At 36.5% G+C, this 6685-nt stretch overlaps 1 long non-coding RNA gene across 1 annotated transcript in view; it reads right to left on the bottom strand.

Annotated features, from left to right (window-relative positions):
- Nucleotides 1–1567, bottom strand: part of LOC105549740 — a 7537-nt gene extending 5970 nt beyond the window's left edge. Inside the window, exon 1 of the long non-coding RNA XR_001007598.1 lies at nt 1525–1567. This is a non-coding gene — a long non-coding RNA (uncharacterized LOC105549740). The remainder of the gene's footprint in view (nt 1–1524) is intronic.
- Between the last annotated feature and the right edge of the window lie 5118 nt (nt 1568–6685).

The following is a 6685-nucleotide window of genomic DNA, read 5'->3' as shown; positions in this document are numbered from 1 at the left end:
ATACATTGTATAATAATTACCACAAATTAATTAATACATCCTTCACCACACAATTACAGCTTCCTGAGTAACTGGGTAATATAGGCACGGGCTACTACACCTGGCTAATTTTAAAGTTTTTCTTTGTAGAAACAGGGTCTCACTATATTGCCCAGGCTTGTTTTGAACTCCTGGACCAGGCAATCATCCTGCCTAGGCCTCACAAAGTGCTGGGATATACACACCAGGCCAGGTGTCCATACATTTTTCATGGGCTTGGATACTTAATTAAAAGGTAGAAGGGGAAAAGTAGAGAGGAAAACTGAAGCAGTAGGTTTCTAGGCAAACTTATCTTTTTCCTTGTAGGATGTTTGTGTGTGTGTGTGAAGAGAAAAAAACAAAGAGGAAAAAGAAAACTTTGTTCTTTCCACTGCAGCACATTTGCTCGCACATTTCCAGGAATAATTTTTAATCTTGCTTTCCTCCTTCTTTTTCCCTAACAACTGACCTTCCAGACTACAGCTGAGTACACTAGAAAGTAAGCATATTGAAATTTCTTTGTATACATGTTATAGTAAAAGGAACATTTGGAGTCTCAGTTGGATTAAGGAAACAATAATTTAACTTAATTAATGCAGGATCCACCTGCTGATAAAATGTGAGGTAACACACTTCGGAATGCCAATTTGAAAGATTTTTTTTTTTTTTAAGGTTGTCTGGGGGAAAAAAAAACCGTTTGAACACTTGAAGGTGCAATTTTTTATCTGACCACCAGGGAGCAGACAAATCCCTTGAAAGAAAGGCTCTTCAATCAAATGAAAAAGTCAAAAACCACAAAAGGAAAACAAATGAAGAGCGTTAATTATCACAAATAAAATGAAAAACACATTTTTTTTAATTTTGAAAATAAAAAATACCAGAAGGCATATGTTAAAACAAAACATTTCAGCCATTTTCCATCTGACTATATTTAAAGGTTTTCTCGTTCCTCTATTACTTGGAGGAGGCAATGTCTCCCCTCTTTGAAGGCAAACAAGTCCTACTTAAAGGAAAGATGTGCCAATTTACTGTCTACTCCCTAGAATTACTTGACACATCTAAAGAAAGTAAAGGTTGCGAGGTATCATGACAATCTATGGACACAGGCTTCCTTAGAAGTTCTCTTTAGTCACAGCAAAGCAAGCTGAAAAAAACAAGTTGGTTTTCAGTTTAACTTAGTGTGTAAATGCCAATAAAGACTGACTTTACTCACTGGCACATTTTAAAGTAAACGCCAGTCTGTCAATTATAAAATCAATACAATCATTTTATAAAATTCTTGATTATAGACAATTTTAAGCAAATTATTCTTAAAGAACAAGACCAACATGATATATACTTAATTTCATTTAAAGGAATCACCTCATGCTATAAAAACCTTTCTTGGTTTTATTTAAACATGCCTTCCCCAGAGGATAGAGTCTTCAGTAGATTTAAGTTAGAAAATTCATCTTTGAAATCGGCGTATTAGTAATCTCTGTTCCCCAGTTTTTAACTCTTACACACTTCTATAAACCCACCTTCATCTTCCTGGAGTGCCAAATATATACATACACATATACATATACATATACATATACATATACATATACATATACATATACATACACATACACATACACATATACAATTGTGATATAGTGACCAGCTTTCAAAATTGCCCTTCCAAGCACTGACAGCATTTTTATAATGCTTTACCTTTTCCTCCTCAGCTTTTCAAAGGTATAACTGACAAATGAAAATTGTATATATTCATGTATACAACATGATAATTTGAGATACACATACATTGTATAATAATTACCACAAATTAATTAATACATCCTTCACCACACAATTACAGTCTCCTGAGTAACTGGGTATATAGGCACGGGCTACCACACCTGGCTAATTTTAAAGTTTTTCTTTGTAGAAACAGGGTCTTTTTATAGGGCTTGAATACTTTAGTGAAAGGGTAAAGGTCTAGTGCAGAACTTTAGGCTCAGAATGCTGGGTTTAAATCTCAGCTTTACTACTTCATTAACAAATCACTTAACCTCTCTGTAATTTCTTTACCTCTTTTGTAAAATGGGGAAAATAGTTATGGAACCTAACTCATAAGACTGTTGTGACCCTTAAGTCAGAGAGTGTGTCCAGAATGATGTGACCTCTTAATGAACGTTAGTTGCATGTCTTCATTACAAGGGAGGTTTGCAATTTTTTCTTTTTTAAAAATAATTATAATTATTATTATTTTTGAAACAGAGTCTGACTCTGTCACCCAGGCTGGAGTAGAGTGGTGCTATCTCGGCTTACTGCAACCTTCACCTCCTGGCTTCAGAAAGTGATTCTCCTGCCTCAGCCTCCCCAGTAACTGGGATTACAGCCGTGAGCTACCACACCTGGCTATTTTTTGTATTTTTAGTAGAGATGGGGTTTCTACTTTTAGTAGAGACCATGTTTAGTAGAGACAGGGTTTGTATTTTTAGTAGAGACCATGTTGTCCAGAATGGTCTCGAACTCCTGACCTCAAGTGATCTGCCCACCTTGGCCTCCCAAAGTGCTGAGATTACAGGTGTGAGCCACCATGCACCGGCACAAGGGAGGTTTTCTTTAAAGCCCCTTCTTCAGCGACTGGAATTATTAACCTGGAAGGTTTTCAGTTAAACAGGCCAGAGGATTCTGAACTTGGCTATGATTTAATGCCCAGAAGTACTTCAAAAGAACAACTGTGCATGACAATTGTTATGCTGTGTAGCCCTGTGCAATTCATTGAATTGTTTTTACAAATGAACCTCTTAATTTGTAAGGAAAGAATATTGATCAGGCAGACAAATACCACATTTATATTGATTAGGCAGACAAATACCATATTTACTGTGATTTCCAAGCTCCTTAAAAACTAAGAAGTATGAAGGTACAATCTCAGATGATGAATACACGTGTCAAACTCGGTACATTCAAAACTGAACTCCTGACCACTTGCCCCCACATTCAGGATGCACCCCCATCTTAATTTGTAGCCACTCCACCCCGCCCCTTGTTTAAGCAATACACAGTGGAGTGATTCTCCTACTTCACGCGTTCTCTCACACCCACATCCAGTCTCTTAGGAAATTCTGTTGACTCAACCTTCAAGGTATAAACAGTAGCTGCGCACTCTGCACTGCTTCCATTGCTGTCATTTTGGTCCTTGCCATCATCTCCCACCTGAATCACCATGACAACCTCCTGCCGGTCTTCCTGATTCCAGGTCCCCCCTGCCCCCGCCCCGCCCCAATCTATCCTCAACACAGCAGCCTGTCTCCAAAAGGAGTTGTTGTCTTTAAAGCAACTCCTTTAAAACCATAAGCCAGACTGTGTCACTCCTCTGCTCAGAACGCTGTAATGACCCTTTAGAGTAAAAACAAAGATTCTTTTAAGAGACTTCAAGGCTTTCTGTGATCTATCTCTCTTTTACTCCTCTGCCACGTGTCCTACGAGCCCCACTTAGCTCACTCCCCTCCAACCACATTGGCCTCTGAGCTGTTTCTCAGGAACATTGGGTATGTCTACCTTAGGACATTTGAGCTAGCCTTCTCTCTGCTTAGGATACTTCCTTCGAGACAACTCCTGGGCTAATTCCTGCAGATCCTTCAGCACTTCGTTTGGATCTTGTTTTCACAGTATGGCCTACCCTATTTATTTTATTTAATATTTTCCTTTGTCCGTCAGTATTTATTAGCGTCCAACATGAATATCTGTGTCTGTATCTGCCCCGTGAACCAGCCCTTCTCTTTCTCTCTTCTGTGCTCCTTATTTTTCACTGTCTGTTTCCCTCTTCTGAATTATAAATTTCACAAGGGCAGAGATTTTAATCTGTTTTATTCATCCATGTGCCCCTACTTCCTAAAAAACTCGATAAATATTTGCTGACTAATTAAATAGGTGGGAAGGAGGAAAGAGTAATGTGTAGAGAGGAACTGAGAAACATTTAAGATGATTTATTGAGTACTGTTCTTACTTGTTTTCCCCTTTTATATAAGATTGGCAAAATGCAAGCCTCGGTTCTATCACCATTTCTTGTCTAGAAGTTACTCTTCAAATACCAGGAGTAGATGGCAAAACACAACCATCATATCACCCCTTGGGTATAACTGGGCCAGAACAATAACAATAAGAAGAATAGGAAACAATAAAAGGTAGAAAAGAAAATAGCAAATTCTTTGAATGTCGCTTCAGAGGCAAGTCAGTAGTTTTCCTATGCTTCAGGATTGACAAGATTCAGAAAGCACTACCCCAAAATATACTGCCTTGGCATACTGACAATTTTAAACAGAAGGAATTTGAGAAACAGCAGGTGCAAGAAGGACACTCTGAGCTTCCCCTTCAGCAGGTCATGAGACCCTCATGTGAGAGGTGCACTCCCTGTACCTGGAGGAAAGCATCCTGATCTCTGAAGATGGAGGGTTGCCAGGAGGAATCTGAAAGAACAGACTTTGCTAAGTGACCCCCATTTTACAACACTTAGCCCTTTCTCCTATTATCTCTTTGTGCTATCAAATTTTCCCACGACTCTCCACTCTTCATCACACCTAGCATAAAACCATGCAATATTAACAGTCTCTTCAGGTCTTTATTTCTTTAGGAAGGCTCCTGTGTCATGTGAAACTTATAGTAAATAAATTAGTGTGCTTTTCTTTTGACAATCTGTCTTTTGTCAGTCTAATTTACAAGACTCCATCCAATGAGCCTAAGATGGGTAGGAAAGAAAAGGCTTTTTTCTTGCCCTAACAATCCAGTTCATCAAATATAAGTTCACATTTGTATTAGTTCTCAGGAAAACTGGTTTGGATCCAGCCTATTAAAAAATTGCCTCAGCAGAAGTTAAAATTGATAATTTAAAAGACCAGTAAATTCAGGAAACATACACTGAGTGAGATATAAACAGTGTGTGAGTTGCGAGTGGGAAAAAAAAAAAAAGACACTGTCTTTGCCCAGTAAGTGGTTATAATTGGGTAGGAGACACAAAGATGTAACAGCAATAATTACAATCTTCTGTAGAATGTGATAAATGCTATAATAAAGGTACAAAAATGTCTAAAACAACAATAGGAGAGATTATGATACTTTGAGATACTCATTTTTAAAAATTTTATTTTAAATATGTTTTTATTTCTTGCAAGACACTTCAACTAAACTGACCTCAGTCAACAACAGAAAATTGCTATGAGTTTTGTTTTGTGTTATCAGACTCTAGTCTGTTTGTTTCCCACTACCTCAGTTGTTTAAGCAATTTGCTTTGAAAAGTACAAACTTCTGAACCCTAAAGCTTTAAGGAGTATGTTTAATCTAGTAATTACCCATAATCTAAAGTGCTAACAAGACTCAATTCAATTCATCTTATTATCTGAGGTTGAAATTAAACAGAAAATATAGTGTAGATCCCATAAAATGCAATTCTTGAACCTACTGAAATATTGAATACTACTATCTGATTGAATTTCATTTAGATGATCACAGTTATAAATATACAACCGGAACAAAAATGATGATGAAATTCCTACACTAACATTCCCTATTTCAGTGAATAATAACATTAGAATCAGAAACTTGGGAATTATTTTGAAACCTTTCTTTTCTTTCTCTCATCCAATAGTCAATCAATCACACAGTCTTTCCAATAAATTCCTTGGTCTCTTTACTGTTATCCTAATCCAATCTACTACCCTATCTTTGTTTTTTCCAGTGTAAAATTCTATTTTATTTTATTTTCAACGGTCAAATAATAATTGTATATATTTATGGGACACAATGTGATATTTCAAAATACATATACATTGTGGAATGATCAAATCAGTAATTAGCACATACATCAAAACAAATATTTACCATTTTTTGTGGTGAGAACATTTAACATTCTCTCTTTCAGCTATTTTGAAACATACGATATATTATTAATAACCATAGTCATCTTACTATCCAATAGAATGCCAGAAATTATTCCTTCTATTTAATTGTACCCCCTTACCTGTTGATCAGTGCCTCCCCTATCCCTATTTACTCCCAACTCCCCATGTCTAGTAACCATTGTTCTACTCTTTACTTCTGTGACTTCAACTTTTTTAGATTCCTTGTGTAAGTGAGACCATGTGGTGTTTGTTTCTCTGTGTTTAGATTATTTCATTTAGCTTAATGCCCTCTAGGTTCATCTACATTGTCGCAAATGACAAAATTTTGTGTGTTTTTTTTTTAAAAGGCTGAATAGTATTCCATTGTGTGTGTGTGTGTGTGTGTGTGTGTGTGTGTATATATATCACACATTTTTAATCCATTCATTTGTTGATGGATATTTAGGTTGCTTCCATATCTTGGCTATTGTGAATAGTAGTGAGATTGCTTGGCTGTATGGTAATTCTATTTTTCAGATTTTTGAGGAACTTTCATACTATTTTTCAAAATGGCTATATTAATTTACAATACCACCAATAGGGTATAAGGGCTTCCTCTTATCCACGTCCTCACCAACACTTGTTATCTTTCATCTTCTTTATAGTAGTCAATCTAACAGTCTGAGGTTTTATCTCATTGTGATTTTATTTTGCAAAATAAAGCCACACTGACTTTGATGACTAGAGATGTAGAGCACTTAAAAATATGTCTGTTGGCCATTTCTGTGTCTTCCCTTGAAAAATGTCTACTCAAGTCC

Source organism: Mandrillus leucophaeus, unplaced genomic scaffold (genome assembly GCF_000951045.1).
Source record: "Mandrillus leucophaeus isolate KB7577 unplaced genomic scaffold, Mleu.le_1.0 Scaffold455, whole genome shotgun sequence".
Taxonomy (NCBI): Eukaryota; Metazoa; Chordata; class Mammalia; order Primates; family Cercopithecidae; genus Mandrillus; species Mandrillus leucophaeus.
The sequence above is the reverse complement of the archived record's forward strand: the minus strand, read 5'-3'. Positions and strand labels throughout refer to the sequence as shown.